Source organism: Otolemur garnettii, unplaced genomic scaffold, assembly GCF_000181295.1.
Source record: "Otolemur garnettii isolate 467f Iridium unplaced genomic scaffold, OtoGar3 scaffold00111, whole genome shotgun sequence".
Classification (NCBI taxonomy): domain Eukaryota; kingdom Metazoa; phylum Chordata; class Mammalia; order Primates; family Galagidae; genus Otolemur; species Otolemur garnettii.
The window spans coordinates 5219055-5226408 of record NW_003852506.1 but is presented as its reverse complement, the minus strand read 5'-3'; positions in this window follow the sequence as shown (position 1 = coordinate 5226408).

Below are 7354 nucleotides of genomic sequence, written 5' to 3'. Positions count from 1 at the left end.
GCACTGTGTTTTAGGATTATGAGTGTGATAACAGCTTCCCCTTCAATTACAAGACTAGGGCTATATTGCTGGTAACATATCAAAAAGATAGTGTATATCAGTAACAAATTTATATTTTGTTCCTCTGCAGAAATTCCCTGAAATGAGGACCATAATTTGAGTATAGATTTTGACTATAACTGATTTTGATTGAAAATTGTAATATTGTCTGGCCCAAAGAAATTTGGGAAACTGTTATCTTTGTCTTATTCAACTTCACTGCCAAGAAGAGAGGGGAGGAAAATTATTAAGGTCCCCCTACCCCTCTTGAAAATTTATAATGCACTTGAGCATATTAACAAACTTTTAAAAAGGAAGAAAACAAGCTCAAATTACTTGGCCTATCTATTATTAATATCCTGAAGACCAGTACTAAAGTGATTAAAGTTGAGACATGGTGTTTAGTCATTTGAGATAAGAGTGGAGTGATCTGGTTTCATGAGGAAACAAATTTAGATATTGGAGGGAAATCCACAAACATTGAAATAGACACGCAGTGAGCATGAAAGGAAAGGAAGGTAGGGCAATTTTTAATCCTTTAACTTTTTCACTACTTCCGTATCTACTGTTAGCAGATTAAAGGCTTCCATTTACCAATAACTACATCTTCTCACTTTGATCAACAGACTTTTATGTTCCTATACTAATCTTCAAAATGTTCATCAAAAAACTTATAACATTCTATCAATCAGATTGTCTACTTATGTTCTCAACACATGATGACTTTTCATGAAACTTAAAAACATTGACTATAGACTCATAGGAATTTGCAAAAATATTATGTATAGTACTTTGAGACCTTTACCCATTCTCTCCCAATATCAACATCTTATCTAACTGAATTATAATATCAAAACCTGAAAATTGACATGGTATCATATTATTAGGTAGACTACAGACCTTATTCAATTTTACTGGTTTATACTTTTGTGTATGTTTGTGTTTGTATGATTCTATATAATTTATCTGATATATTTGTTCATGTAACCACTAGCATAGTCCAGAAAAATAATTCTTCCATTAATGGTTGAATTTTTAGTGTTAGAAAAATTTTAAAGGGGTAATTGTCTCAGGCAGCTTGAGCTGCTATAACAAAATATCACAGAATGGGTGGCTTAAACAACAGAAATTTATTTTTCACAGTTCTAGAGGTTAGGAAGTCCAAGATCAAAGTGTTGGGTGATTTGGTGTTTGACAAGGGCCCTCCTCTAAGTTAGCAGATAGCTATCTTCTTGTCATCAGGCAGAAAGAGAACTCTGGTTCCTCTTCTTCTAAGAGGAAAGTCTTCTTATAAGGGCCTTTATCCCATCCTGGGAGACTCCACTCTTTAGACCTCGTCTAATCCTAATTACCTCTCAAAGGTTCATCTCCCAAATACCATCACATTGGGCAATCCTTATATTCACCAATGTGTGAGTTCTGGAAGGACATAAAACATTCAGTCCATAGTAGTAATTTCGTAATGAATCAGAAATATGGGTGAAGTATTTTCTCTTTTATATTTATAGACTATTATTTAATTTGGTAAAATATGAATAAAGAAAAGCAAAGTTTTGTGTTTTTTTTTTTTTAAGTCAACAACACTAGACTGTAAGTAAGTGATAGGATGGGGCAAGAAAAAAGATCAAGTCAAAATATGACACCCCTAGGTCATAATTTCCTTTTGTCCCACAAATCACATGTAGAGGGAGTATCATTTGAATAGCAAACATATTCATAACTGCCAAGTCATGGAACCAACCCAAATATATCGACCCATGAATGGATTAACAAATTGTGGTATATGTATACCATGGAATACTATTCAGCCATAAAAATGTGGAGAATTTACATCTTTTAGGTTTACTTGAAAGGAGATGGAAGATATTCTTCTTAGTGAAGTATCTCAAGAATGGGGAAAAAAGTATCCAAATTACTCAATACTATTATGAAACCAATATATAAACACTTATACAGTTATATGAATGATAAAACACAAATATAGTCTAGCAAGGGGGAGAGGAGAAGAGAGAGGGTGAGGGAGGAGAGTGAATGGAGGGAAGCGGGAGGGCATTTGGTGAGATCTTGCCTAATGTGCACAATGCAAGGGTATATTTCAAAATAACTAAAAGCAAATTGTAAATGTCTTACAACAAAGAATGAGTAAGTGAAGTGATGGTTAATCAGTTTGATTTAAGCATTCCACATCATATATCAAATCATCACATTTGTATACAGTTATAATTGGAATTAAAAATTAAAAAATAAAACAACAACATAAAAAAGAATAGCAAACATTTTGGGTGGAACTAAAGGGTATTATTCTAGATCAAATAAGCCAGACATGGAAACACAAATAAAACTGCATGATAAATCTCAAGCAGACACTCCTAAATAGTCGAACTCACAGAAGAAGAGAGTTGGCAGGGGCTGGAAGGAAGGGAAATGGGGAGGTGATGGTGAAAAGGTGTGAAGTTTATTTACGGGATGAATAAGTTCTGGAGATCTAATGTATGTGAATATAGTTAACAATACTATAGTGTGTACTAAAAATTGGCTATACTTACAGCAGTTTTTAGTGGTTCTTCACACAAAAATAAATGAATAGATATAATGGAAGCTATGTGAGATAATGAATATACTAATTTGTTTGACTGATCTGATCATTTTACACTCTGTGTGTCTGTGTGTCCGTCTGTCTGTCTGTCCGGAAAGTATCCAGACATTGTTAATTCTATTTTTCATATTACATGGCTGAATACCTTCTGGAAAGATCTCTTAGGCATCAAAATTCAAGTTATACTCCTTAAAAAGTATAACTTTTATTTTTCAATTATACTTTCGTAAAGCTGAAAGAAAATCATAAACAGATAAACTAAAGGAATTCTTTCCATGAAATCATACGCATAATTTCTTTTTCTCTTTTTAATTATTTTGATACTAAAGGAAAAAATTATATTCACACTGTTGCAACACAAGCATAACTGTGTTTTACAATTAGCATTACTGATTTCACATACTGTTGTCAGGAAAGAAGGTTAAAGACTGAAATGGGAGTGAAATGAGCTGCTGTGTGGCTTGTCCAGCTCATTCTTCAGGGTATGTCCACCTCTCAATTGCTTTTGAATTACAGCATGATTTCTTAATGGTTAGAAAATTATTAATAATGCAAAATATTCTTGTCTGTAGAAATGAAATAACCTCTGTCTAGTGGAATACTATTGATTTGTACTCTGGTCACATTGCCTCTATCACTCTGATCCATTTGAATATTCCTAGCAACCTATGTGAGCGTGTTTTTTGAATTATCCTCTGAACTAGTTGTAGCATCTTAGTGGTCCCCACATTTATTAATGGAAGTATATTATGTGTGCCTATTTTTTATTTGTATAAGAATCATGATTTTGTCTTTAAAATTATCTAACACTATTATCTTTTACACTATATCACATTTAAACATTTTTCTGTTCTTCCTTTTCTAGGCCAAAGAGAAGAATTTATACTGTGAATAATAGCACCCCCCCCATGTTAATATATATGCTCTATACATTTATTTGTAATGTTGGGAGGAACTCGAGAGATCACAGATTATGGGATGCAACCTCATTTTATATACAACAAAGTGACACCCAAAGAAAACTTAGTGATGCAGTTAACAAAAGAACCAAAAATAAAACCTAACTCCAAACATGGATTACTTGCTCTATTTCCCATTATATGGTTCCATAAAGGAAAAAAAAAAGAAATTTCAAAGCTCTCATCCATCTATAGTAATCCTATGTATAGCAACATATCTCTAGGTTGACAATTTAATGTATATTTCCCAGGAAAATACCTATTTCTTCAATACCCAGAGCGTCTAAAACGTACACCAGAATACAAACACTAGTGAAAAATAACAGAGTGCATAATTTTGGTCTTGTGACTTTAATCTTATAATCTAATTTTCTCCACTATTTTCTACTTACTTGGTAGGATTTACTTAATTCCAAAGAATATGTATTGAAGTAAAACATTACTAGGATTTAAAATAATTTTTAATGGGCTGTGTGCAGATTTAAAATAATTTTAATGGGCTCATGCCTGTAATCATAGCATTCTGGGAGGCCAAGGCATGAAGCAGCTTGAGCTTAGGAGTTTGAGGCCAGCCTGATCAAGAGCATCTCTACTAAAAATAGAAAAAATTAGCTGGACATTATGGCAGGTGTCTGTAGTCTCAGCTACTTAGGAGGCTGAGGCAGGAGGATTACTTGAACCCAGGAGTTTTAGGTTGCTGTGAGCTAAGGAGAGGCCAGTACACTCTAGCTTGGGGCATCAGAGTGAAGCTCTGTATTAAAAAAATAATAATAATGCATTAGTCAAATGAAGGAATTGATAGACAAAGATTGCTTTCCTCTTTTTGAATAGATGGCTATTTGCCTTAACATAAGGATATCTTAAAAGAAGTACAAATGATCATATTGGGCAAAGACCACAATACAAAAACAGAATGTTCACATTTGATAATAATTGAGACAGACACGCTGGCTCATGCCTGTGATCCTAGGACTCTAGGAGGCCAAGGCAGATAGATTGTTTGAGTTCGGGAGTTTAAGACCAGCCTGAGCAAGAGCAGAAAGAAGCAGTTTCTAGATGATGTGCATTGGACAGCCAAAGAAGAAGGGAATTACGGAGTAAATAGATGTGCAGTACAGGGCCTGAGCAAGGTTTGGGAGCCTACACTACAACATTTAAGGAGGCAATCATTGCACATCCCTGAGAGTGAGTGTCCCCTCGAGAAGGAGATGTCGTAAATAAATTGATGAGGCAAAAACAGTCATACAAGTTCTGACAATCAAGTTAGTAAACTTGCCACTGTGCACTTCTGTTAGCGGCACTGTACAAACCAGTCAGCAACGTTTCACAACCTTGGTATATTAGCGTCTCACAGCTGTGTTCATGTCGATGTGTGGCAGTGCCTTGCTGAGTGGCATTCATTATTTTTGTTGTGTGGGCATCTGACAATATCAGAGCTTTAATTAGAGCAATGAACAAGCATTAAATTTCATGTTCAAAAAAATCCCCCCAAACAATTTCTTATTTAGGGCAGTGCCTGTGGCTCAAAGGAGTAGGGTGCTGGCCCCATATGCCAGAGGTGACAGGTTCAAACCCAGCCCCAGCCAGCACAATAAATAAATAAATAAATACATAATAATGATGATGATGATAATTTCTTGTTTGACTTGGCAAGAGTGGAAGTGAAATCAGGTACATGTAGTCCAGATTCATGTGAATAACGTCCTGAATGTAAGAGCAGTATACAAAAGGAAATAAACCCTTTATGAGGGGAAAGAAAGCATCACTGATGGAAAGAAGCAAGGGTGGACAGGAACGAGTAGAGCTGATGGAAACATCACAAAAATTTCGTGTCACAATTTTTGCCTGACTGTGAGAAGCATAGCAGACCAACTCAACATCAATAGAGAAACCGTTAGAAAATTCTTAACTACAACTTTTGGCATGAGAAAAGAGAGTGGCAAAATGGGCTCTCACATCAGGACGATGCACAACTTACATGGCACTGTCCGTGAGGGAGATTTTAGTCAGTAAACAAATAACTGCGTTGAAACACCCTCCCTACTCACCTGACTTGGTCCCTAATGACTTTTTCTTTACCTGAAGATAAAGGAAATATTGAAAGGAAGACATTTTGATGACATTCAAGACAACAAAGGGTAATACAATAACAGCTCTGATGGTCATTCCAGATCAAGAGTTCCAAAATTGCTTTGAAAGGTGGACTAGACACTGGCCCGGGTGCATAGCTTCCCAAGGGGAGGACTTCAAAGGTCACTATAGTGATATGCAGCAATGAGATATGTAGCACATTTTCTAGGATAAGTTCGTAAACTTAATTGTCTCATAGAAGGATACTAGGAAGTCAGAAGATTCATAAGGGCCAATAAAGGCACTTTACAGGGCAGCAGTATGTAAGGGGTGCTGAGGGGCATGATTTCCTGTTTAGTAGCTGGAAAAGTACTTTGAACTTGAAAGACAGATTAATGTTCCGACAATTCAGATCGAAATCCTCTCAAGCCATACAATGCATCCCTGGATTCTACCCTATGTGTGTTGACACTTTATTAGATTGCTAATTGCAACTAAGTCCCTGGTCTCATAAACTTTGCTTATGAATAATATGAGTCCAAAAGATCCTTTCCCATGTATGGGATGCGAAAAATGTTTAAAAACTTTTATCATTGACATTTTGCCACCACAGACACAAAGCTTGGGCTTTTCTAGGCATCAGCGCAGCGTCTGTCTCCATTTCTCGATCTGTAGGGTTGGGCAATCACGCTTTTGATTATTATATAAATCTTTACCTCTTGCTGTCAAATTTCCCTGTTTAATAAAAAAATAAATTGTAGTTTCCTCTCCCAAACCGATGCTATACTTTTCCAAGCAATTGTGATTCTCCCTTCATACCCACTCTTCATGCCAATAGGAGAAAATTCGTCTCTCTCACTAGATATGAGCTAACTCTTTAAAGACAAAGGTCCTGGTCTTTTCTAAGCTCCCAGAATTTTTCACAGAATTCTTGCACAAAATTAAAGCTCAAAACATATCTAATGGGCTGAATTTAGAGCAAAGCACTGATATCACTTAGTGTGTTAAAAGCATTACAATTAGAATACGAGAGGGAGAGAAGAAGAGAGAGAGAGAAAGAGAGAGAGAGAGAGAGGTACAGGTGAGAAAAAAAAAGGTAGCTTGAGATGAACAGAGATGAGATACTAAAGAAAGATTGCTACACAGAATGGAGGGTGCAAAGGATATTCATTTTGTCTGATCTCTGAACTCTGAATCTCCATATTATACTTTGAAAAGTTTAAATTCTGGAAGCGTTCTAGTGTATGAATTTCCACTTCTGCTCTTTGCCTCCCTGTTTTAATTTTTGGCTTCCCACTTCAAAGATTTCAATAAATGGGAGGAAATTCTCTCAGTCATTTCAGAGCTAGATCCTCTATGCCACTGGACAGCCCTTCTTACCCCCCTGGGATTGTTCTCAGTTTTAATCATTTCTCTGTGCCCAGCACACTTAGTAGGCCCTGGTGCCTTCTTTGCTTAAAATTAAAATCATCTAGTTCCTCGGACTGTCTCACTGCCCAAGCTGCTGTGGAGCTTTTGAGTTTGTTTTCCCAAATGGTTCTTTAGTCCACATTTAACATATCCAGCATTATTCAAAGAAGTATTAGTAGTTCACCTTCGATGGTAATGGCCATAATTTAGACTTATAGATCTTTTTGTTTTACTAATAAAAATTCTAATGCCTCTTTACACCAAAGTCAATGAGTAACTC